This window comes from Aquarana catesbeiana, linkage group LG06 (assembly GCF_042186555.1).
Source record: "Aquarana catesbeiana isolate 2022-GZ linkage group LG06, ASM4218655v1, whole genome shotgun sequence".
Classification (NCBI taxonomy): domain Eukaryota; kingdom Metazoa; phylum Chordata; class Amphibia; order Anura; family Ranidae; genus Aquarana; species Aquarana catesbeiana.
Window position 1 is genome coordinate 144,293,715 of NC_133329.1, and position 27,536 is coordinate 144,321,250.

The 27,536-nt window shown below is 45.3% G+C and overlaps 1 protein-coding gene across 4 annotated transcripts in view; it reads right to left on the reverse strand.

Annotated features, from left to right (window-relative positions):
• Nucleotides 1-27,536, reverse strand: part of BHLHA15 (basic helix-loop-helix family member a15) — a 70,667-nt gene that overhangs the window by 34,988 nt on the left and 8,143 nt on the right. The gene's annotated exons all lie outside the window — the stretch shown is intronic.

The window sequence follows — 27,536 nt, forward strand, 5'->3', positions numbered from 1 at the left end:
TGTGGTTTTTGACACCAGTAGCGCACCCGAACTTATTTATTGTTTAACAGAACCCATATTCTGTTTTTTTTTTGGTTGCAGCACTTTTTTGTCATAACGTTTTTAGTATTTTTTGTGATTATCAATTTTTTGTCATTATTTTTTGTCAATATTTGTAAAGGTATAACAGCATCGTAGGATCTTTGGGGATAGCGCGGATTGCTGTGGACTCAGGAAGCTAAGAATGTCCTGGACTGCCGGAGCATTACAAGGGTTAGGCCTGGAAGACATGTGGTCCATGAACCTGGTCCATATACGTTCATAGACCCTGTTGGTGCTTTTCCTTCTGGCATTAAGGAGGATCAGAATGGCCTCTTCTGTACAATATAGAGCATCGAGGCTTCACCTCTCAAGAACCAAACCCTGAGGTGCAGGTGAGAAGGACAGGGTGCAGAGTTGTGCCCTGATTTAGTAGATCCGGCCTGAGTGGCAGGGGAATTGAGTCCCGATAACTGAGTGTCAAGAGAGGAAACCATGGCCTGTTGGGCCAGAAAGGAATTACCGGTATGACTTCCACCTTCTCCATGCTGAGCCTCCGGACAAACTGGAGTATCACCGGCACCGGAGGAAAGGAGTAAGCCTTGTGGAACCTCCACTGGTCCGTGAGAGCATCTATCCCATACGCCCGAGGGTCTCGGAATCTCGAGTAGTACTTGGCCAACTTGCAGTTGCACGGGGATGCAAAGAGGTCGACTTCTGGAGACACCCCCAGGGTCAGGAGCCATTCAAACACCTCTTTGTAGAGAGACCACTCATTGTTCATCTGAACACGAGAAAGGAAGTCCGCCTGTACATTCTGGATCCCAGGTATATAGACTGCTGAGTTGTTGGACAAGTTCCTCTGAACCCAGCTCATGATTGGCTCCACCTCCTGTAGCAGGGACCAGCTGCGGGTTCCACCCTGCCTCCTTATGTAGGCCACCGCGGTTGTATTGTCCAACCTGAGCATCACTGAGGAGTTCTTTGTTAAATGATGGAACTCTAGAAATGCCTGAAAGGCAGCCCGCAGTTCCAGAATGTTAGACACAATCCCGAGAGAAGGGGAGTTCCATCTGCCCTGTGCTACTTCTGATAGGCAATGAGCGCCCCAGCCCATTGCTGGCATCTGAGGTTATCGTGACCCACGTGATGGGAATGATCGAGTGGCAATTGCGAAGATTCTTCCACTGGCTCTTGCTGTCGGACCTCCATTGTTGGAGGAACCCTTTTTGGAAGGGCCGTGTGTGCCACTGTGCCCACTTCACCATGGGAATAGTAGCTGCCAATCACCTTCAGACACTGGAGAGTGGAGAGATGAGACGAATCAAGGGCTGAGCAGATTCTGTCTCGGACTACTACGGGCAGCGAGATGGAGCCCTCCACCGTGTTGAAGTGAGCTCTGAGAAACATGAGGGACTGTGTGGGTTCCTGGTGACTCTTCTCTAGATTCAGGAGTCACCCAAACTCTTGAAGAGTGGAGATAACCAGGTTCCTGTGCTCTAAAAGTTGACCTTTGTTTTGAGCTAGGAGAAGGAGGTCATCTAGGTAGTGATGAAGACGAACCCCTGTGACCCTGAGCAAAGCCACAACAGCTAACAAGACCCTGGAGAAGACACGAGGCGATTTTGTTAGACCGAGGGGAGACAGGTGAATTGTAAGTGCTGTTTGCCTACTGCAAAGCAAAGAAATTGTTGAAAGTCTGCTGCCACCAGAACGTGGAAGTAAGCGTCTTTCAGATCGATCGACACCAACCAGTCTCTTGGATGGACCGACTGCTGGATCATAAGTGAAGACTCCATCTTAAATTTTTCTTTTTGGATAAAGTGGTTGAGATGGGTCAAATCTATGACTGGTCTCCATGTGCCGTTCTTTTTCTGTACCATGAACAGAGGAGAATACATGCCCTTGCCTCGTTCGCCATCCGGAACAGGAATAGCTGTGGTTTGCTCCAACAAAGAGCTTACATAGGCTAATAGGATCTACTTTTTTTCTTCTGAACATGGAAGAGTAGTAGGAATGAATCTGAGCCTGGGGGTGCTGCTGAAGACCCAGGTGAGACCGGAGGAGACCGCTTTGACGGTCCAGAAGTCCTGGATTAAGGCCGCCAAGACATGCCAAAAGTGGAGAAGACGAGCCCCCACCTGACATGCCTGAGCAGGCCCAATCTCAAAAAGACTTAGCGGAATCCCGGTTGCCGGAAGAACCATCCTTTGTGGGTTTCTTAAATGAAGACTGCCTGGGTTTCCAGGATCTTGTAAACTCCCGGCCAGGCCTGTAACTGCAAAATAAAATTACTGCGGTGTCATCAAAAGCAAGTGAATTGGTGAATGGATGAAAAATAAATGTGTTTGTTTTTAGAAAGCCAAGCTGCAACTTCCTGTGAGATATACACAACATAAACAACTTTCTGTATTAAGTTGCGCTAAACCTTCATATAAAGTGAATTCGTGCAATAAACATTAATAGTGTTGAATGTTAGTATATAAAGTGACTTCATGCAAAAATTAAAAAAATAATTGATTAATTATCACATTGTATCATATTAATAATAGTGCGCTGTATTAAGATGATTTTCAGATGTGAGACTGACACTCCATACACCCAAGAGTCGTGGTTGAGAAAGATATAACCTCCACCTCTACACACACTGCCGCTTACCGACTCCAAATGATCTTCTATTACAGGAGATCACACATGCTTGTGGCTTAATACCCAGCCTGGGCCTTTAAGGAATAGAGCGATAATCCTAGCGTCTTCCCAGGTATTATCCTTCAAAGGCACGTATTTCCAGTTGATCCCCATAAAGAAATGAAAGCTTCCATAGTGTACAATCTTAGGTGATTTTATTAGATAAAAAAAAGAGTATTGCACTTACAATTAAAACGATAAAAAGATGCAGTATAAACAAGCCGGCCGGCTCAATTGCAGCCCGTCACTGAATGAATGAATGATTTGTATAGCGCTGCAGTTGCGAACTGAATTGCCTCAAGGTGCTGCGGTTATGCAGGTCACTCCAGGACCTGCGTGAACGCGGTGATGTCAGCATGTCGCTCCTCCCTTGTAAGAGGCCTGTAACTGCGCATCTCTCTTGCGCGATCGGTATTCTGTCTTCTCGGAAAAGTGCGTCTCTGGTTCTGTAAGAGCCGATCCTGAGGGAGAAAACCTGATATAGCACCCATGGCCTGGGTTATGGTGCTATCAAGTTTGTTGCTGAAAAGGAATGTGCCCTCAAAGGGAATTCGGCAACAAACTTGTTTGGAAGTCGGATCCGTCAACCATGGACGGAGCCATCAGGCACTATGGGCTGTGACTGCCATCAGCATAACCCGAGCCACCAGGCGGATGACATGAATGGAAGCCTCCCCCAGAAAGGCGGATGCCAGCCTGATTTCCTGAATAGGCGAGCTTCTGATCACTTCACTGGAGATACCTCCGAGGGTCTCGTCAACGCTGTCCGACCAAGATTCCAAGGCTTTAGATACTGCGGCTAAGGCCAGGACCGGCTTGCAGGCTATGCGCGCTTTTAGGTAAATCCGCTTAGATCATAACCGATTTGCCTTTCCAAGGGATCCTAGAAGGAGACCGAGTCTTCCAGAGGAAGAGTCACATACCTAACTAGTCTCATCAGTACTGCATCCACCAAGGGAGCTGACTCAAGATGCTTAACCTCTTCCTCCCTGAAGGGATACAGCTTCAGAATTTTAGACTGCATGGAACTCTTCTTGTCCATTTTGCCCCATTGGTCAGAGATGATGTCCCCTACTTCAGTGAGGAAGGGAAAATATTGGCGCTCCTTATTGAGCAGCTTGAAGAATTTCCTCTGTTTCGAGGAGAAGTTACAGGATCCTCCCAATTCAGAGCTTCCCTTAAAGTTCTCACCAAAGAGGGAACCAGAGCGTACTCGAAGCCCATCCCTGGATCCTCTGCTTCCGACTTGCTATCTGAGGGAGGAATAGATGGGTGGCTTGGCTGGGAAGATTCCCATGTCTCGTGGGCCTGCCCCTCTCCCGTTGGAGAGCATAGTGGCTCTGGTGGGGGGTCACGAGGCTTGCTAGCCTCTCTCTCCTGCAGGGATTCTCTCACGACTCGTTTAACCAATGATTCGAGATGCTGGTCTGCATCCTCCCTCTCTTCAGCTACAGTACTTTGGAGAAACAGCAGTCACAGAGAGACTTGCTGGCAGGGACCGGGGCCCTACACCCCCAATATGACTTCTCCACTCCCTTGCTTGGGTGAGATGAGGGGGGTGGTGAGGATCTTTACTGTGGTGTCTGGATTTAGAAGGAGATCCGCGGTGCCTGGATCTAGAGGAAGAGTGTCGGTGGTGTGATTTCGAAGACCCCCTCCTTCTGCGGGAACTGCGCTGTGGATAAGACCTGGAAGGGCTGTGGGAAAGAAAAGAAAAGGAAAAGGGAAAACAAATACATTAAAGCTTGTGCCCTGTACTCCATTTTCCTCCCCCCCAGCAGGCAGAACAACGGGATAGTCCCACATTCATACCTGCTGCGAGAGGACTGGCCACCAGGAGGCAGTGAAGGGTCCATGTTATCCACGGTAGATTACTGCAGGTGGGAAAACAAAGGATCAGCCACCAGGTAGGGATTATTCAATCCACAGAAAGTCAGTACCTACCTGGGGTAGCCGCTACAGATACCTGGGGAAGTCGCTGCACATGCCCACGATCATTCCCGAGGCTCTGCAGGCTTCCCACAGGTGTAAAAGTGGCGCCGTGTGACGTCACAGCAGCGCGAGGCAAGAGACACTCACGCGCATGTGCGAACCAGGGTTCGTTTTCCTTCCTGAACAGCGCATGCACAGAGCATACACCAGGACCCGAAAGAGAGAGAGCGGCGGCTGGAGCGGAACCAGCCACCATGCACAGGGACACCAACAGGAAAGGAAGGGAAACAGACACAGGATCAAAGAGTAAAAACCAATACAACATATACAAACACTGCTGCCATGGAAGGCTAATGTTCATCTTACCCCTCCACCTATGATCACTTAAGCCGAGGGAATCCCATATACACACTGGACTTTATGGCAGATAATGGCCGCCTGCTCACAGCTAGGCAATCAGGCCTGTGCGCGCTTGCCTGCTGACGGCCAGGCTTCCAGCTCTTCAGCGCTACCCTGCGTATACACTCCATACCTTACTTAACAGTCAAGGCTTATCGGAGGGATGTGACACCATGTCGCTCGGACGATCCTGATCACAGGGGAGTCGTCTTCAGGTAGGAGAACCAACGACTTGGTCCTACGGAGGAGGACAAAAAAGGAATACGGCTGGTAGCCCAGAGCAAAGATTTATGGGAGAGGTGTCCTATAGGGTAGTTATGGAGGCGGGGCTAACCACATATATGCTGCCATGGAGCCAGTCAGGAAACCAATTTATATATGTTTGACATCCTGAAATGTTCTTTTTTATTGATAAAATAATTTAAAAGATCTGTAGTAAATGGAGGGTTAAGAGACTAGTAAAATTCCAGGTTGCTTTTTTTTTCCCAGAAAGTGTTTTGTATGCCTCACTGATGAAAGAGGATTACAAATAAAATACAGATCACAATGCCCTCCTGATAGCTGAACCAACAAATCTACCTGGAAAGCAAAGTCCAAAGCTAAACTTTGAAACCTAAAAATGCACTGTGTATACAGTATCTCCAGGCTAAGATAAACACTAGATTCTAAATGCATACCTCCAGCAAAGCTAAGCATTCTAGATGAGTATCAATCAACCACCTAGGTTCTAGGGTGGCCATACACAGGGCCGTTTTTAAGGCAGGGCAAAAGGGGCAGCTGCCCTGGGCCCTGTCATTGTTGTGGGGCCCAAAGCAGCTGCCTCATACTTGCCAAGTATCCTGGTTTAAATTACCTCGTCCCTTGAGATTTTAGTCCTGTGCTGTGTCCCAATATCTCAGTGTGAAGTGCTGCTACTAATGCTGCCCAGCTCTCCCCTATTGTTGTGTACAGATGACTCACCTGCAGACCCTGTGTTTACATGTAAATTACCGGCATTCATATGTAAATAGCGGTGGCATTCATATGTAAATAGTGGCTGCCAGTGGCATTGATATGTATATCATGCCCCCCTGAGGTCATATCCACAGTAATCTTTAGCAACCAATCAACAAGCAGAAATCATGTGCTGTAACCTCTAGCAACTAATCAGTGAGCCATAATGTGTGCTGTAACCTCTAGCAACCAGTCAGTGAGCGGTAATGATATACTGTAACCTCTGGCAACCAATTGCAATGGCTGTCTGATCTTATTCAGTAAACTGATTTTGAGTCTAGCTGCTATTTATTGTATGTCTCAGAACAGGTGGAGAGTAAAACTGCATGGGGGGCCCCAAGAAAAGTTTTGCCCAGGGTCCAATTAATATTAAAGACGGCCCTGGCCATACATTATTTCTATTTTTTTTACTTTTAAAGGAAATAGCATATACTATATTATTTTAAATGTGTGATTGATAATGCTGCAGTTGTGAGTTTCTTTGTGCTGAGACTAGGCTTTGAAGTGACACATTCTTATATTACATATTTAACAAGTTTCAGTCAATATCATGGAGAGTTATTTTAGACACCGCAGAGCAGTTGTGAGCTTGAACTTGTTGCCTTCTCATATGTGCAGTTTGACATCTGCTCAAGGACCAAGGACAAACCTGTTACGTTTGAAAACAACTTCTAGGGCTTTTGCTGTCAAACATGTAAATATGTAACCATTACAGTGTATCTCTAGGTAAAACCTTTATTTTTTAGTTTTGGATTTAGTGGGGGAGGGTTAGAACCTCTGTCATGGTATAATTACCACCTGTGACCCCATTGGGGAGATCCATCCTTCTATTTGTACTGTAGACCAATGTCATGTAAAAAAGTGAGGAGAAATCCAAAATCTGGGAGTTGTCCCCACAACAAAAGGTAAGGGGAAAACTTCCAGCGGGGGGCACCCTTTGAGAGGGCAACTGTCTAAGAGGGGAAATTCGCTCACTTTTATACATGTCCTGTAGTTTCCTGTTGTGTCTCTGGGACAGGAAAGAAGAGAAATTTCCCCAGTGGTATAGAGCACAGGAAATAACCGTGCAATGGTTTAGTCCCTTCTATACTTCAGCTATCTTCCAACAAGACTTGACCACTGGATAATTCACACTCTAATGTCCTCTAAATCTAAATGGATAATGGACAACATGCCACCAACTCAACCGGACCTCTGGGCAAGGCTGAACACTACACCTCACAAAGTAATGACCATAGCTCATAATTACATTCTATTCTGATTATTTTACCCTGTAGAAATATAGAGCACCACTTCACAAACAAATCAATAGAAATGGCCATCAAACATTTTTGTTACAGACTTTAAATGTAACTTTAGTACAAATCATTAGTAAGACCTCATCTGGAATATTTTGGGCACCAGTTCACAAAAAGGATATCGGGGAACTGGAGAAAGTGCAGAGAAGGGCAAACAAACTGATAAGAGGCATGGAGGAGCTCAGCTATGAGGAAAGATTAGAGGAACTGAATTTATTCTCTCTTGGGAAGAGGAGATTAAGGGGGGGATATTATCGACATGTACAAATATATAAGGGGTCCGTATAGTGAACTTAGTGTTGAGTGATTCACTTTAAAGTGTAAGTTCACCTTTACAGAAAATCTTGAAAAATGAACTTACACTGGACACCCTCCCCATTCCCCTCAGTCCCGCTAACCTGGAGTCCAGCGATCCCCAGCACTGACAGATCGTATCGCCACTGTACCGTCCAGGGATTTGAAATCCCCACAGCTTTCTTTCCTCTTCACCTGCGGTGACAGGATGGGCTACGCGGGTTCTGAATGGCCCCGATCCTCCTCTTCTGGGGTCCCTCGGCGGCACTAGCGGCTCCTCCCCACATCAGATAACTAGGAGAAGCGCTCTCCTAGGGGATTACTTTGTGGGCGCACTCCGAGTCCATCATTTGCGTCCATAGACACGAATGCCGGACTCGGCCTCGCCCCCTCGGCGCTCGCATCATTGAATTTGATTGACAGCAGCGGGAGCCAATGGCTGCGTTATCAATCTATCCAATCAAGAGCCGGGCCCCCGTGGAGAAAGGGAGTGCGCGACTCCGCTGACAGAAATTTGGGGCTCAGGTACGTAAAATAGGGGGCAAATTGGCATGGGTGCGCAAAACGACGTACCCAGACTTCACTCCGTCATCGACTGGTAGCGGGCACGCGCCCTCCGCAGGAGTGTGCCTGCAGATCCTGCGGACTCGATGTCCGACTGGTGGCCTGCGATCGTGGCACGGAGAGGCAGAATGGGGAGATATTAACAAGGCATGACAGGGATCTACTTCTCCTCGTGATCGGGGGCAGTGATCTCTGTCATGTTCTAGTGAGCCCATCCCCCCTACAGTTAGAACACGCTGGGGGAACACACTTAACCCCATGATCGCCCCCTAGTGTTTAACCCCTTCCCCGCCAGTGACATTTACAGTAATCAGTGCATTTTTATAGCACTGATCGCTGTATAAATGTCAATGGTCCCAAAATAGTGTCAAAAGTGGCCGATCTGTCCGCCGCAATGTCACAGTCACAATAAAAATTGCAGATCGCCGCCATTACTAATTAAAAAAAAATAACAGAAATGCCATAAATCTATCCCCTATTTTGTAGACGCGATAACTTTTGCGCAAAGCAATCAATATACGCTTATTGTGTTTTTTTTACCAAAAATATGTAGAAGAATACATATTGGCCTAAAATGAGGTAGAAATGTGTCTTTTTATACATTTTTTGGGGATATTTATTATAGCAAAAAGTAAAAAAATATTGCTTTTTTTTTTTAAATTGTCACTCTTTCTTTCAAAAAATAAAAACTGCAGAGGTGATCAAATACTACCAAAAGAAAGCTCTATTTGTGATCAATTTTGTTTGGGTACAACGTCGCACGACCGCGCAATTGTCAGTTAAAGCGACATAGTGCCGTATCGCAAAAAAGGGCTTGGTCAGGAAGGGGGTAAAGCCTTCCGGGGCTGAAGTGGTTAAAAAAGGCCTGGATTCTTTCCTAGGTGTACCTAATATAACTGGGTACTAATATTTATAGGTAAAGTTGATCCAGGGGATATCCAACTGCCTCTCAGGGGACCAGCAAGGAATTTCTTCCCCTGCGAATTGGATCATGCGTTGCTGGGGTTTTTCGCCTTCCTCTGGATCGACTGTGGGTATAGGATTGTGTATATGGGATTGTATGTTTTTTTTTTTTGGTTGAACTAGATGGATTTGTGTCTTTTTTCAGCCTAACTATGTAGTCAGAAAATTCTTGCTCGATCATATTAGGCTGGCCCCTTTTGCAGGTATAGCTATGTAAAAATAAGTGCATATACTGTTTAAAAACCAGTAATACACTGTCTCACCCTGTTCTGCACATGCTTAGTTGCTCTCCATTTTTCGGCACTGTGCCGAATTTGTAGAGGCCAATCTGCTGACAACCTAAACATAAACTGCTGCTTAGGGGCTCCAGGCTTCAGCAAAATGGCAGCCTCCAGCAAGTAGTAACTGTACTGGAGGCAGCTTACAGCAAACACTAAATTTGGTAGCATAATTATTAATGTGAAATGTATGTTCCTTGCTACAGAACAATATTTTTTATTAAGTTGTTATGGGTAAAGTTCCACTTTAAAGTGGTATTAAACCAAAAAACAAAAATGTAATATATTGCAGCTTACCATATGTAGAGGCCTGACAGGGCCCCCCTCCTCTGAAAATATCAAATAATATTTTTTATGAAAAGCAATGCTATGCTTTGCAGGCATGGCAGAGATTATACCCCCATTGAACAAGACCCATTCAAGTGAATAGTGGTGCAGAGGCAATATCTGCACCCCCACGGTGAGTGATCGGTACCGCTCACTGTGTTCATTCAGGTTGGTGTGTTCATTCAGGATGGTGAGCTACCCCACTCACCATCTTGAAATAACCCGCCATTGTGGCCTCAGCAGCTGCCGGCAGGAGAGGACAGAGGGGAAAACTGCAGCACTGCGGGGGAAAGGGGCACACAGGGGTCCCAGACAGCAGGGGGAAGGGGGCACAGATACTGGAACTGGAGAAAGAAAAGTAGAAGCTATCAGTAATAAAGCAGTGCTGCCAGCCCTCCTGCTAGGCAGGTGCCCAGGCCCCCCTTTTGAACTGATGAGGCCCAGGCCCAGTACAGGAGGGCTGGCTGTACTGCTTTAGCAGCAGCCCTGTCTGGCCACAATATAGTTCTGTAATGATGTATGCTTACATTGAACATTGCTCCTCCCAACATAAATACCATCATTGGAAACTATAATACTAGATGAGAAAAACAATTGCCATGGATCACTTGGATTTCAGTCTATGAACATCATCCATTATGTATTAGTTCCTACGTTTACTGTGATTATTTCATTTTGTCTAGATTTACAGCTAGATTCACCAGTTGCTACAGATTCTAGTACATAAATGATTACAGAGGCTCAGAATGACAGTCAAGTAACTAAACTTTTTCAGAAGATTTTTAGCTTCTATGTTTATTTCACAACCTGTTTCTCAGCATATAATGTTAAGGAACTAAATCGTTGGCAGTGACAAACAATAAAAGGAGCCACACAAGTGACTGAAAATTACTTTGCCAAGCAGAAGGGATATATAGCTTGCTTAAAACCATGCCGGATTAGTGGGTTTTCCGGATTGTAGTGTACTGGATTAGAGAGTTCCAACCTAGGTCAACACACACAAATGAAGATGAAAACTATTTTAAACTAAACAAAAATTTACTTTGCCAACATTCTCATTTCACGTCAGGCAGGTACACACTTTACTTTTACCAAAAACTTTATTTTTAATTTTGGATTGAATAGATCTCCCACATCCTTTGATAACACCCGTCACCAGAACGGGATATGTTGGAAATTTGCCCTAATTGGGATACAAAAAAACAAACAAAAACTCTACTGGAAATGTTCCCATCACCTCCTCTTCTAACACCCATCACAAAGACAGGAAACGTTTGGAAATCTGTCCGGCAGGGATATAGGAATACAACCCTGAAAGAGGGTGGGTTTTAAACTTTCCCAATTTAAGACAAAAAAAAAGTTTCCACTGCTGTAGGAATTTAATTAATTTTTTTATAACTATTTATAGTAAACTGTAGACAAGACTCTGCAGATGTTTATTTTCCAACAACATAGTGATAGAGAATTTGGAAACTCTATCAAGGTTGATGCCAACCTGACCTCCTAATATTGCTAACGGTGTGCCCTGATAAACCGCAGTGACCCACTTAGCATTGACCTTTATTCTCTGCATGTTCTGTTCTGCACAATACTCCCTTCCCCCCCACCGTGTCACTTGTATCACGATCATGACCTACAATTCATATTACCTAATCCATGACTCTAACAATAAGCTAAATGAACCCTGAATGAAGTCCTAACACTATTTGAACCCATTTTTCTTTACACTTACTTCACCCTTTACTAGAAGAAACCGCTCTGAATCATATCATTCTCATACTTGTGCTGAAAGTTCTGCATTAAAAAATACGAGCATGGAGAGTGGGCTTCAAGGCTGCCCTTAGCATGGTCCATACTCAGAATTGTGGTGTTCTTTGGATCAGTGTAGGCAAATTTGGTTCAAGCATGCATAATTTATTTTTCAGGACGCATAATGTTTCTGACTTGCCAAACATGTTGATATTCACATTCCTATGCCTACAGTGAACTACAGAAACGATCTTGACTGTTGCGCTATGTGCTTTTCACATGTCATCATCTAGCCCCCTCTGGCGAAATGGTTATGTACACTAACTATGATACGGTATAGTTATATTGTGACCAGAATATGCAGATTTTAACAATTTCCACTGTAATTATATGTTCTTGTACCTCATTGTTTGCTTTAAGACCTTTGTTTTTAAATAAAAATGAATGGAACAGAAAAAACATCAGCATGGGCAGTTAGCATTGAGAACTCAAAGACCGCCTATATGCCTCAAGAGACCACCTATATGCCACAAGTTACAGTATAATAGTGAGTCATCATAACAAACCAGTACCTTTATTCTTTTATGGGTTGTACATATGTTATGTTCAGGACCTGGTATTGGGATAATAGACTCACTTCTACTAATGGCCACTAAGGGTGGACAGTAATCAGCAAGTACAGGAAATCTTCAGACTAGATCTGCTGCTATGGGCCACTGTGATCACTGTGCAGAGGTCAACATGCTAATTGGCTGCTGTATCTCTCAGTGGGTATAGGATTTTTTTAATCGATTTGAACCAACAAATTGAAAACCTCTATACAAAGAATCCTATAGCCACAGTTGATCCAAAGGAAGGCAATAAAAAAAAAACCCTATGAAGCGAGGCCCAGTTTGCTCCAGGGAAAAGAAAATTTCTTCCAGATCCAGATTTTAAGACATTAACCATGTGACAATTTCATGTAGATGGCAGTGCATACATTTTTAATATAATATATAACTGGCAAAAGTTCAAGATCATCTGGACAATTGTTTCTTATAAAGGTAAACTTTTCAGAAAAGTAAGCGCCGACTGGCCATTCTATTATTGGGTTAGTTTACACCAAGGGGCCTGAAATATGACTTGGGCAGGAGACCAGTATGTGACCCTACCCTGGTAGCCCTGTGATTACAAGATGGCAAGGCGTTCCCCAGCAGGTAAGGAGGATTGGTAACCCGACATCCTTGTGCTCTATATTTCTACAGGAAGGCCATGATGAGGGAAGTGATCGAGCGTTCCCCGCCACTAAGGGGGCCCTCTTACACCTATAACAGCACAATATCAATTTCATAACTACACTTCAGTTATCCAATAATAGTCAAGAAAAAGTTTTTTTTGTTTTTTTGTTTTTATTACCTTGCACGTGATTGAGTTTTTGAAGTGAATACAGCTTTGCCTTTTTTACTAAACTAAGGGAACATACACTTTCAAAGTGAACAGCCTATATTAACTGAGAAAATCAACCCAAATGCATATGTATAGCCCAATCTCACCATTCCTATGTAAAACATAACACACGCCCATGAAGAGGCTGTTTACTCTCTAACAACTCTTGGATCCTTAGCACAAAGAGCTGACCACTGATCAAAGTTCAATTATTAGGAAATCATTTGACCATCCTTTCTCTATTGCAAATAAGACATTGCCCACTGTCCCCAATGGAAGTATAAAGTTTTCCAGCTATCAAACATTTACATAACACACCACCACAAGAAATATTCCGATATCTTCAGATTAAAAACCTAGTTTTTCCAGGTAATGAAATCATCCTCCTCCCTTCAAACATGAACGCAAATTGAGAACATATGACTGCACAATCCCACATTCGAGGGCACCAATACAACCGCGTATGCCTCAATTTTGGAAGGACAGACCTCACATCCGCACACATACATAGCATAATGGGAAGGAGACCTGGCAGGTGTCCTAGATCTTTACACATTTTTCCATGTGTCACGCATAGGGCTGGTTAATGCACATTTGCCACCTCAAAAAAAGCTCCTGCTCCTTTTTGAGGGCGACAAGCTTAGCGTAAATTTTTTTCCTCAGTTTAGGCCGATATGAATTCTTCTACATATTTTTGGTAAAAAAAAATCGCAATAAGCGTATATTGATTGGTTTGCGCAAAAGTAGGGGATAGTTTTATGGCATAACTCACATGACAGCGATCACTGCTCCCGATGACAGGGAGCAGTGATCTCTGTCATGTCACTAGGCAGAACGGGGAAATGCCTTGTTTACATAGGCACTTCCCCGTTCTGCGGCTCCGTGACACGATTGCCGGGAGACCAGCGGACATCTAGTCCGCTGGGCCTGCAGGCACGGTTACGCTGTAGGCGGAGTGCGAGCGCTCCTGCTAGCTCCGCAAAGTAAAGGGGATATACAGGTACGCCCATTTGCCCACCGCTGCCATTGTGCCGACGTATATTGGAGTGCAGCGGTCGGCAAGTGGTTACCATGTCACAAACTAATCAAAAAAGGTCCATTAATGGAAGCTCAAATTTCTTTGCACATCCCTAAATGAGCCCTAAAGTGTATCTCTAACCAAACACCATACTTATAGATTTTGACTGTATATGGAACAGTTGGAACCCCAGTCAAGTGATTTTGCTATCCATTACCCCATTAGGGAGCCTTTCATTCACATTTTGTCCCAGTGACAATGTTGTGTCATCAACAGGAAGTGAAGTAAAATCTTTCAATTGTATTCTGACAGCTACACCTGCCACTGCAGTCACTGATTGAGAAACATTTTCCAACATCATGTTCCCACGGCATACGTTGATGAAACAATTGACTTCTGACTTAGTGACTGTCACACATTGATTGAAATTTGGGCAGTCCCTGCTTTAAGCTGGCCATACAGTAATGCAGGCCATAGAGAGTGCAAATTTCTTTCCTGCAGCCGCTAGCCAAAAGCGCAAGTAAATTTGACAGGCTGGTTGTACCCAAGTTGATCAAATGATTAACTTGGTACATTCAGCCTGCCCATACATGGATAAAATCTCGGCCGGTTCAGAAGATTCGAACCGTCTATGGCCGGCCTTATATATTTTTTGGTTCAGCCTGCAGATTAAACAAAACAATCAAACCCTCAATCCGTGCAGATGGACTAATCATCTGCTGCAGCAATTGTACTTTGACAGCCGCCTCTGCTGGCTGTCAAAATACTCAAACAGCAGCTGCATCTGATTGGACGCAGCCGCTCTTCAGCTGACAATTATCTACCTGGCTGCTTTGATTTTTCAATCAATGTCAGAAGGGAGGGTGGGGACAGGACCACCCATTGACCGAATTTTCAGCTGGCTCATCGGGAAGCAGCCAATATGTGTACAGTGTATGACTAGCTTTAGTAGAGAAGAGGAAGAAGCTTGGTTATCTTTTATTGGAGATTTTCCTTTACTTCCTGCAATAGTAACAACAATATCACTAGGACAATAATGAGATTTTTAAGCTGGCCTTACATGGTTTTGTTTTTTTTTTACGTTCAGCCAAATGGCTGAAGGAAAAAAATGAACTGATTACCCCAATCCAGATATTTATTGGGAATCAGGAATCCTCCTCACTGTATCATTGTATTGTAACACTGGGACTCCCCTGCTGTCAGAATACACTGATCAGTGATGCAGTTGATTGGCTGAATGAGCTGATCGAGTAAAAATTTACCAACAAGAAGGTTAATGAGATGTCGCTTGATAGAATCGACTCCTCATGAATGGAAACGGCCATATTTCAATCGAAAGTCAGCCGGTCCAGCAGGCACTGGAGACATTTTTGATCCATGTATGGCCAACTAAACTGTTTCTTACTCTATTAAAAAAAATAAAATTGGCTAGTGATACACTTGAAGATAATTGAAGAGAACTTGTGTGATTAGCTGTGCTGAGTGATCAGCCAACTTTGCTTATTAACTGGCTCATCATGTCAGGCCCTACATCTCTCAACATTCTAATCTCTGTCACTCAGCAAGTATATCTAGATTGCCTCAATTATATGACTCCAACTGACAAGAGGCACAACACAGATAATTATATTAGTAATGGCCAGATGATAGAAACATACACCGTATTCTCCTTTCATAACATGCATACAGTGGGTATAGAAAAGTATCAACCCCATTTAAAATAATCACATTTTGTTGCTTTACAGCCTGAAAGGAAGACAGACACCATTTTCGTTTTATCTAGCTGTATTATAACCTCCAAGTGAAAGATATAACACCAACATGTCAGGAAAAAATAAAAATAAAGAATAAAAAACAGAGACATGAAGTTGAAAAAAGGATCACCCTCTTGTCAGTATTTTGTTGGACCACCTTTTGTTTTAATTACAGCCTTTAGTTTCTACTAACTTTGCAGATCTAGACATTGCAATATTTGCCCACTCTTCTTTGCAGAACTGCTCAAGTTCAGTTAAATTTGATGCTGATAATTTGTGGACTGTAGTCTTCAAGTGCATTCCACAGATTTTCAATGGGGTTTAAGTCTGGGCTCTGACTAGGCCATGCAAGGACATTCGCCTTTTTCTCCTTCAACCACTGTGTGGTCATTTTTGCTGTGTGCTTTGGGTCATTGTCATGTTGGAAAGTATACCTTCTTCCCATTGACAACTTTCTGGCAGTCAGCAGATTTCCCTCAAGAATTTGATGGTATTTTGCCCCACCCATTTTTCCTTCTATCCTGACAAGTGCTCTAGTTCCTGCTGCAGATAAACACCCCCATAACAGGATATTATCACCTTCATGCTTAACTGTAAGAATGGTGTTATTTGGATTGTGAGCTGTATTGGATTTCCGCCAGACATATCGTTTGGTGTTGAGGCCAAATAATTACATTTTAGTCTGACCATAACACCTTTTTTGATGTAGCCTCAGAATCCTCAAGGTGCGTTTTGCAAAGCTCAGTCGTGACTGTATGTGGCCTTTCTTGAGGAGTGGCTTTTTTCTTGCAGCCATACAATACAAGCCACATTTGTGTAAAATTTGTGATATTGTTGTCACATGCACACAATGAACACTATTTGTCGTAAATTCCTGCAACTACTTAGGAGTTGTTGCAGACCTCTTGGTAGCCTCTCTGACCAGTTTCTTCCTGGGTCTTTCATCCAGTTTGGAGAGAAGTCCTGATCCAGGGAGGGTCTGTGTTGTACCATATACCTTCCACTTCTTAATAATAAACTTCTCTGTGCTTCTAGGCCTTAATAAAGCCTTTGAATTTTTTTGTATCCATCTCCTGACTTCTGCCTGTTCACAACTTTATCCCGGAGATCTTTTGACAGTACCTTGCCACCCATAGTTGATTATTTGCTTCAGTTGCTGGGACTGAAATGCTCCAGGAAAGCTCTTTTTATACTGAGCTAATCAAAATGACCACAGCTGAACACAGTTGAAATTAAATGGCTTAGTGTGCCACCGAGAAGGTGATTAGCTGATATCTGATTGAGTTTACAAGTCATTTTTAGGAGGGGGGGTAATCCTTTTTCCAACTCAGTGATTTTTTTTTTTTTACATGTTGGTGTTATATCTTCCACTTGGATGTTATAAGTAAATACAGCTGGATGAAACAAAAACTGTGTCTTTCTTCATTTCAGGCTGCAAAGCAACAAAATGTGATTGTTTGAAGGGGGGGAGGGATTCTTTTCTATACCCCTTTTATGTCTTTTTAGACAATTTTAATTTTAGTGTAAAGACACCCCCCCCCAAATATATATGGCAGCTTATCAGTCCTTAGTTTAAATAGCTGCATTCATTTTTTTTCTTTTGCACCTAGTGATTTTGTGATTAACAAAATGTTCCTGTATGGCTAAAATTACTCCTCCATGATATCTGTGTAGGGAGCCATGGTTGTTACCTAGGCTGGACTTTAAACATGTCTGCCCTTGTTCATCTCCATTACATGGGGGTTGATGCAGATTAGTGTGTATGTAGGTTGAAATTAAGGCAGGCAGGTGCTGCGCCGGACAGAAGGGTAAAGGTTTCCTGGTTCTTTGGTTCTGGCGGGTTTTTCTTTGGGTCCAATTCACTGATCCTGTGTTATAAAAGAGGGAAAGTGGTCCGAGGCAGAGAGCCCCAGAGCCCGGAGAGGGTCAGAGTATTACACCCAAGTGGAGCACTGGGAAATGTCACTTATGGATCTCCTGATTATACATGGACTCTACCTTTGCAGGTATGCCGGGGCACATAGCATGAGTCAGTGGTTGCTGCTCATTAGGGGCACAGGGGCCACCCCTCCCTAATCTATGCGCCCAAACCCTAATCTACATGCAGGGTGCCGGACACATGGATTCCAATGTTTTTTTTTGTTTTTTTGTTTTTAAAGCACGCGACTCTAGCCATAGACTCTAACTGGCTTCAAAAAAGAGTGGGCTTGGAGCGCAGAGCACACCCTGTTGTGTAACAATAGCGAATGAATGTTTGCTAATGTTTTCCTATTTCTCCTCCCCTCCCCCCTCCTCAGCGGGTCCTGAGACCCCCATTGGCTGAGAGTCCTAAGACCTGATTGGCCAGGAGGAGAAGCAATGGCTGGGACACGGAGGAGACAGAGGGGGGAAGCCGCCGCAGCCGTGACCTGCATGGGGTAAGTGCAGGGCTGACAGGGGGCCTGGTGGGCTAAAGGGCGGGCGAGCGAGCGAACCGGTGACCGGGGGGGTGGCGGGTGCGAGTGACGGGAGGGGGAGAGGGTTAGTGTGGGCTGGCAGGCTGGAGCGACGGGCGTGGTTTGTCTGTGGTCAGGTCTGCCTGCAGAGATCGCCAACCTGAAGAGTTGCATGACAGGACCCCATACTGTTACTGGGAGTGAGGTAGCGGTGATACCCGCCTCCAAGCACCAACCTTTGGTTCCACTCCCTACCCATCTCCCAGTACCGCCCCTTTAAAATATACAGAACCAAGTATCATTTTGTGGTGCTAAGTAATCTGTATGAAATTTGTTATTGATAACAAGAAAAGCAGTAAAATAGATCCCCTGCAGTCAGCAACAATAGATCCCCCCAACACAACAGTCCTTTGCACAACAAAATGCTCCCCCCCCCCCAGCAACAATAGATACCAAATCCTCTGCAAATATCCTGGAGGAATGAAAACAAGTAAATATAGACTTGGGAGGAGTGCTGGGGGGCAGTGGTACCAAAAGTAAAAATATCCTTAAGGGTGCATTCACACTTGCGAATGCGTCTGCAGTCCAATTACATTGAAAGCAATAGGGGGCTGCCGGCTCCCGCAGCTAATTGTGCCCACTCGCATGTAATCGCCCATGCAGCAATCACATGCGAGTGATCGACCCTGGACGTAGACTGCAACCATCCTCGCCAGCCTTCAAATGATAAAGTCAGTGAAATACTAGCAGGATCACCAGGGAAATATAGGCATCCTGTCAAAACACCGGGCTTCCAGATAAAGGTGCAGAGTGGTCCATTATTTGATCCATTTTCAGTTTAAAGTGATAGTGTTGCATTAGAAATATCTTGTATGTTCATTGGCCATGGAGGGAAAATGACAACTTTCCTCTGTAGCCACCAAGAATACAATTGCCAAAAAAATCTAAATACCTCTCCTACACAAATACAAACTCAGAAAGGATTATGATTTTAATTTAGGATAACTTTAATAATACTGACGGATACAGCTTTGCAAATTGAGACAAAAAAGAGCTCAATTGGATAGAAAAGAAACTGATGAAGTCATTTTAGCCCCCCCCCTAAACATCTTATTTATAAGAGAACCTATGTACACCTACACAATATTTTGGGTCACTGTTCCCTAAAGGAACCCATGCAGGTTGTCCCTGCTAACCTCTCCTCAGGAAAATGCTAGTAGCTTGGCTGTCACACTGACTCGCTAACTTTGAAGTATAACTAAAGGTACTTTTTTTCTGGTTAGTTTTGGATAGTTTTAGTTTTGGATAGAGTAGAGAATAGGAATAAAGGGGAAGTCTTCTAGTGGAGACACTAGTTCTGGTGACCCCGGTGATAACTGGAGATTCCTTCACTTTGGAAGGGTTTGCTCCTACTTCCTGCTGTGACTTTGAGAAAGGAAAAGAAAGGAAATCTCCACAATGGGGCACAGATGGCAAAGAAAAAGGGTTATGACCAGTGTTGCCAACCTACCAGATTGAATATTACTGACACGACACCCAAAATTTACTGGCATAGCCAAGTTTTTACTTGCATTTCCAAAAGTTACAAAATTCCAGTTTTAAGTGCAAATTTCAGTATTTTGGCTACAAACAAGTACAAAATGCAATTAGCAATGTAATTTAAGATAGATATTAAGGCAAAAAACATATTTCTGATTTTTTTTTTGATAAAGTAAGTAGCTCAGAGACAGGACTCAGGAGGGCAAAAAATTAGAATGGGCAGGAAGATGATGATGACACCTCACCAACACATCTCCTCCTAAGTCACAGTGACAGTCTCTCTCCACGCCAGGTGGTCCTTTCAGTCCACTCCAGTCCAAAGAAGCTCTAATAGTCCAGCTCCTGGCTTGTCTAGCTCCCATCCTGCAGACCCGTACACAAAGCTCTGGCCGCTACACTTGGCTCCCTTGCACCATGACATCCCATGGCACGCTCAGGCATTGCGTCTGCCAGACTCGCCCCCCAGGTGCTACCCACATGGTAGCAGGCACTCAGATGGTTTTGGCCGGCTCCGGACCAGAACTGCTCATGCTGACCTGAGCATCATATTTTTTACTGGCAACCTTTTCCTGTAATTGGCATTTACTGGCAGGAGATAAAGTGCCAGTTTTTTTACTGGCTGCCAGTAAAAATACTAATGGTTGGTAACATTGGTTATAACCCTCCCTTACTCAATCCAAAATGAAAAAAGTTTGGTCTTAGTTCTACTTTAATATTTTCAGTCACTGAACAAGAACACATAGGCAGATAAAGACCTGTCAGACATCCCTGTTCATCTGCATAGATCAGGGGTCTCCAAACTTTTTAAACAAGGAACCGGTTTACTGTCCCTCAGACTTTTGGGGGCCGGACTGTGGCCACTGGGAGTAAGTCTGGTCACTGGGAGTAAGTCTGGTCACTGGGAGTAAGTCTGGTCAGTGGGAAAAAACATCTTTGTTGTCATTGGGAGGAATTGTGCCTCATCCAAAAAAAAAAAAACTTATTGCAAACAGAATCTAAGATCCTGCCTATGGAACGTCTTTTTCTTGTCATTACCAATACCTGTGCACCTTTATTCATACAAGTCCCCTAGTTATGGAAATTATACCATACTTATATTAAGTGTTAGTACCCATGGCCTGATCCTTCCTGTATGAAAGATCTAACACTTGAATTACTATATTTTCATTTAAAATGCCTACAGTGCACTTCTGTGTCCTTGCACACATAGGCAATTACAGGTGTTTTAGACGCACAAAAGAAAAACAGTGCCAGCGTGTTCAGGAGAGGAGCGTTTTGCTGTAAAAAAAAAAGCCAGTTGAGCCTATATGTGTGTAAATGCATCTATCTAAACGCTCTTAAGCGCTAGGTGCATTTAGTGCTTGAGCATTTATTCGTTCCAATGGCCAGAATAAGTCAATATTCTGGGCAATGGAATGAACGAACGCCCAGATGCTTGACACGCTAAACCTGTTTGTAAAATGTATCTCTTTTTAACGCTGCTTCATCCGAAAAGACATATTGATCCAATTTGCAGATCTAGGTTCTGATGCTCAAAATCTATTGCAGTTGTTTTCACTCCATACACTGTCAACTTATCATTATCTGTTTGATTGGCAATAAGTTGTTTAAATGATGTGACAATGTCACTGTGTCTATAGGTACATTAACAGAGTTCCTGAGATATGGTTGCTCCTTATGGATACATGGTACATCTTTAACATGACCATTTTACACCAATGACAGCATTAAAGAAATATGAATAGGGTATTAACCACTTCAGCCCCGGAAGGATTTACCCCCTTAATGACCAGGCCATTTTTTTGCGATACGGCACTGCATCGCTTTTAACTGACAATTATGTGGTCGTGCGACGTTGTACCCAAACAAAATTGATGTCCTTTTTTTCCCACAAATAGAGATTTCTTTTGGTGGTATTTGAAAACCTCTGCATTTTTTATTTTTTATGCAATAAACAAAAAAAGAGTGACAATTTTGAAAAAAACACATTATTTTTCTTTCTGCTATAAAACATTTCCAAAAAAATGTAAAATAAAAACAAATGTATTCATCAATTTAGGCGAATTTGTATTCTGCTACATATTTTAGGTAAAAAAAATCCCAATAAGCGTATATTGATTGGTTTGCGCAAAAGTTACCGCGTCTACAAAATAGGGGATAGATTTATGGCATTTTTATCTTATATATTTTTTTACTAGTAATGGCGGTGATCAGTGACTTTTAGCGGGACTGCAACATTGCAGCTGACAAATCGCACACCTAACGGACATTTTTGACATTTTTTTGGGAACCAGTAATCAGTGCTAAAAATATGCACTGTTATTGTACCAACACTGGCAGGGAAGGGGTTAACATCAGGGGCGATCAAAGGGTTAACTGTGTTCCCTTACTGTTTTTTCTAACTGTATGGGGGAAGGGCTCACTGGGACAACACACAGATCCGTCTTCCTGCATAGCAGAAAGACAGGATCTGTGTGATCTCCTCTGTCAGAACAGAGATTTGCCTTGTTTACACAGGCAGATCACTGTTCTGTCACTGCGGGGAACGCCGAACCCGTGCATTCGCTCCCTCGCTGGCCAATGGGGGTGCGCGCGTGCCCACAGATCGCCGTGAACAAGCCCAACATACACCTACGGTGATTTGCACAACCGAGCCAACCTGCCGCTGTTTAACGGTTAAAGTTTGCTTTGTAAAATAAAATAAATCACACACAAACAGGCTTAAAGTGGTTGTAAAGGCAGTAGATTTTTTTTATCTTAATGTAATCTATGCATTAAGATAAAAAGTCTCCTGTGTACAGCAGCCTTCCTCAGCCCCCCAACACTTATCTGAGGTCCTTTTAGATCCAGCGATGTTGCAGGAGTTGTTTCGGCTGCCCATGACTCCCCTCCTCATTGGCTGAGACAGCAGCACGGCGTCTTGGGCTCCTGCTGCTTTCAATCAATGACAGTCAGCCAATGAGGAGATAAGGGGTGGGACAAGGATGTGGCTCCATGTCTGAATAGACACAGGGAGCTGCAGTTGGGGTCGGGTGCCCCCATAACAAGCTGCTTGCTGTGAAGGCACTCAACAGGAGGGAGGGACCAGGAGAGCCGGTAGGTGTCCCTAGAAGAGGAGGATCTGGGCTGCTCTGTACAAATCCCAGCCCAAAATCAAGGTAATCCCATGGGCATAATTCACATCATTGCAGTGCAGTGCAGTTAAAAAAACTAGAGCATGCTGCGTTTTCCCGCACTGCAAATGCGAAAGTGCTTCAAATGCGCTCTTTAAAGAGGAAGTAAACCCTGATGGGTGTTACTTCCTCTTTGTTTCCCTGCAAAGGTAAAGCATAATGGGCTACTATGCATTGCATAGAAGCCCATTATGTGACACTTACCTGCAGGAGAAGCCCGTGATGTTCCCGTCTTCCTCGCTAGTAGCGAGCGTCCATTCTTCACCCCTCTTCCTTCCGGGGCCACGAACTCCGGCTCTGTGACTGGACGGAGTCGAGTGACAGCGCATGATGTCACTCCCGTGCATGCGCGTGGGAGCCGCCTTTAATGGCATGACCCGAGCTAGAAACGGCACAGCGTGCCCTTTCTAACTCCGGCGTATGCGCAGAAGAAATCGCCCTACGGCGATTTGCAAATATCTCCTAGACCGTGCAGGTCTGGGAGATAATTCAAGCACCTATAGGTAAGCCTTAATCTAGGCCTACCTGTAGGTTAAAGCGATTGTAAAGGGTTTACAACCACTTTAAGCCAAGCCCAAAAACACATAGAAAAATGCACTGCAAATGCAGTGCTAAGTGCAGCACAAAATGCATGCATGAAGTCAAAAACATGCAAGTCTGTGCAGTTTCTGGTGTGAATGGGCCCTTAGGGTATATTCACATGGCAGTTTATCAGTGGCCAGGGGATGTCAGTAGATTCTTTCTGGCAGTTGTAAACACTTCCTACACACACACTGTGTGTGTGAACAGCTGCAGCTGTCAGTAGCGGCTGTCAGATTTGCACTCTACAAATCACACTGTTTGCATGTAATTGTTCATCTGAGTGGTTACATGTGAATAGAGCATCTGACCGACTCTGGACGCAGACAGCGTGCATACAGGGTTAGCTTTTCTGCAAAATTGGCACAAAAACTGTCTGCAGCTAATTGACCAGTTTGTATGTGGCCATAGCACAGAATGTTGCTGCATCTAGAGGTGACAAACTATCCGCAGCTAAACTGTCATGTGAGTGTAACCTTAAGTCAATACCCAAATTTAAAGTGTCACTAAACCCACATCATAAAAACTATCAATAAATGGTGTATTACATGCTGTTCATACTCACTCATTCACTATGAGATTCTTTTCTTATTCTGCCTGGGTGATTTTGCTGTTATCTATCTCCCCCTTCTGTTCATATCCCCAATTCAGCTAGGGATTTTGCAGCTGTGGTGACAACTATGCACATGCTCAGTTTTCAGTGAGTTTCTATGCTGAGCATTTCCTCCCTATGCCATCTGAGCAGCTCATTTGACTATAGAGTCACACATGTGGGCATATACACAGTGATAAATAACAGCTCACGCCCTCCCTCCTCCTCCATGCCCACTAATCAGCTAAACACAATGGGGGCAGGAAATTACATGTAGATTATTGGAGGCTTCACCTCCCACTTATTCTAATACACAGGCTGGAGGGGTGTGATAGCCTGTGACTGGCAGAAATCCGCCCACACTATGTTATTGCCAAAAATAATACAGAATTTCAAATATACATTTGTATGGAAATTTAAAACATCAATTTAAAAATGTATTCATGTTAATTATCGTTGCTCTGTATTCCAAAGGCTCTTTTTTAATTTTGAACATGTGACCAGCAGCAGAGAGCTAGAAGCTAGACAGGCTGAGACAGAGCTGGGTCATGTGACAGCTGTACATCAATTAGGAAAAAGGTACTTTGATGTTTTGTTTTGTTTTTTAAATTAAATTGCCATCATCCACATACAGAAATAGAAGGGACAATTAATACTTAAAAAGCGTGTGTTTAGTATCACTTAACCCCAAACCACCTTATCACCCTCATTTCTATTCCTTGTATGAAACAGTAACGGTAATACTCCCTGTGACAACATCACCAAGCTTGGGGAAAAGTCTTGTAGGGGCAGCTGCTCAAAGTTCAGTTCAGAATTATGTAGACATGCCCAGGAACTACATCTCTCAAGAGCCCTTTCCCTACACACAGTGTGTGGGGATGCACTTGAGATTCAACTCAGCAGTATTGCTTAAAAGAGAAGTTAGGGATTCTTTCTGGAATCATACTTACCTAGGTGGATGCAGCGTTGGTCCGATGCTGCATCTGTCCCCGCCAACTCTAAGGGGGAGAACCGAGCAATCAAACACCGCTGATCCCCAAGTTCTCACTGCTCCATGAGCTAAGAGTTGGTGACTGTCAATCACCTCTGCTGTCTGCTCTGCCCCCCTCACTGGAGCTCTAGGCTGTGGAAAAGGCGGCTCGCTGAGAGGCCAAGCTGGGTGCTGGTCCAGGGTGGAACCTGACTATATGGGCGCAATCTTTCCGCAGCCTGGACCGGCTCTGCGAGGTCAGTCAAGAGGGGCCTTCAAGAAAAAAAAGAGAGTACAGGCACATAATGAGGACTAAGATGTCCGGTGATGTAAGGACTGCACGGGTCCTTGCTGAAAGCGGTCTCCGCCGCTCGTGGGGCTGTCCTGGCCGGCTGGATGCTGGTATGGTGTAGTAGAGCCGGAAGCGAGGGCTGGAACACAAGCTTCTACTCCCCCATACAAGGCTGGCCCTGAATCAGTGGACTTTTTCCTGGCCCCACTAATTGAGTTTATTGCTCTTAAGACTTTCATGATGGACATTGCATTATAGTAGAATTACTTTTTGCTTGCGCCACTGTCGACATGTTTTTTTCTACAGTGGCCTTTAGCCCAAACTGCAGAACAAACTGCGTTCCTGTGATCCACAAGAGTAGTACAGCCAAACCAGCTTTAACTGTACTTCTCCTTTAATGTTCATTCAACTCAATGCATTAATATGAATTGGACAGTGAGGAGTCCAGGATATGTAGAGTTCTGCAGTCCAGCAGGCAGGGTTGACATTGCTGGTTAGGATTTCAATACAGAACACTCAAACAGGACGTTAGGAGCACACTAGATTTCTGGCAGGTCAACAGGTATGCTTCTGTACTTGCAGCATCTTTAAAGGGATAAAACATAGTTGAATGAATTGCAGAGAAGTACAGCCCGGAACTGAGTGCAGCATAGGTGTAGGGCTAGCATGACTAGGGTGGGGCTGTGAGGCGGAGATAGAGGGGTTAACTAGTCAGGCAGTGGGGGGAGTTTGGGATACTTTTAGGGGGGTGGAGCTTAGGCGCAGTGGTCAGTTGGGAAGAAGTAGGTAGTGAGGAAGGTGAATTTCGGCGGTGCAGGTTAGATAGTTAGCATGGGGGATGTGGAGCGTTTGTTGCAGCAGCTGCGGGAGGAGACGGCGGCTAGGGGGACTGAGTGGCTGCAATCCACCTTGGCATCCTTGCTTCAGGGTCCCAGCCAGGCATCCACTAGCACGCCCGCACGGCTCGCGGAACGGCTACGTGCTAGGAGGTCGCGACCTCCCGAGCGTTTTAGTCCCGCGGCCGATGGGGACAGGGGGAGGACTGGGGCCGGTGAGATGGAAGGGGAGCCGCCTGTGAAAAAGTCGTCGGCGGTGAGTACACGGACACGGCGGGCGCGGGGGGGAGCGCATCAGTGGGCCCTGCTCCCGCTCCTACAGCGGGGGAAGAGAGAAGGAGAACGGCGGCCTTGGCAGGCTCCCCGCCTGGCCAGAAGGCGGCTCGGCGGGGGAGAGAGGTCGCGACGGGCGACGGCTTGGCAGACAAGGCGGCCGGGGCCTGTATTCCAGAGCGGAGAGGCCGCGGTAGGCCGGCGGACGTTACAGGAGGATTCCGGGGGGACCATGTCGCTTCACGGTCCAGGAACACGGCGAGGCGGGTTTCGCCAGCCCGGCCTGTAGCCCGGCAAGGCAGTGCCAGACCTCGTGTGGAGTTAGAGCAAACGGCGCAGGATGATGACGTCACGCCTGGGCGCTCGGCGGCAACGGGGAATCCGGACCAGCGGCCTGGTGAGAAGAATCAAGAGATGGCCGGGAGTTCCCAGGACAGCCTGTCCGAGGGTGAAGTTGATGAGCGGGACACAGCAGAAGGACGGGAGACGACGCATAGAACTGGTGTCACGGCTGGATGTCCGGTGCAACGGAGGCAGCCAGAACTGGACAAGGCGGCCGGGGCCTGTATTCCAGAGCGGAGAGGCCGCGGTAGGCCGGCGGACGTTACAGGAGGATTCCGGGGGGACCATGTCGCTTCACGGTCCAGGAACACGGCGAGGCGGGTTTCGCCAGCCCGGCCTGTAGCCCGGCAAGGCAGTGCCAGACCTCGTGTGGAGTTAGAGCAAACGGCGCAGGATGATGACGTCACGCCTGGGCGCTCGGCGGCAACGGGGAATCCGGACCAGCGGCCTGGTGAGAAGAATCAAGAGATGGCCGGGAGTTCCCAGGACAGCCTGTCCGAGGGTGAAGTTGATGAGCGGGACACAGCAGAAGGATGGGAGACGACGCATAGAACTGGTGTCACGGCTGGATGTCCGGTGCAACGGAGGCAGCCAGGTGAGCAGGTTGTGGTACCTATTTCTTCTGTTGTTAGAAATGCTAGGCCCTCAAGGGGGGGGACAGTGGGGACAAATGATAGGGAGGCTGGGGAGGGTCCCAGTGCGGGTGTCCAGTCCATGGGAGCAGCTGGGGAACAGGCTGGGGGGATGGTGCAGGTGTTATTAGCAGGTCTCAGGGAGGTGCTTGCACGCTGTGAGGCTGGCGCAC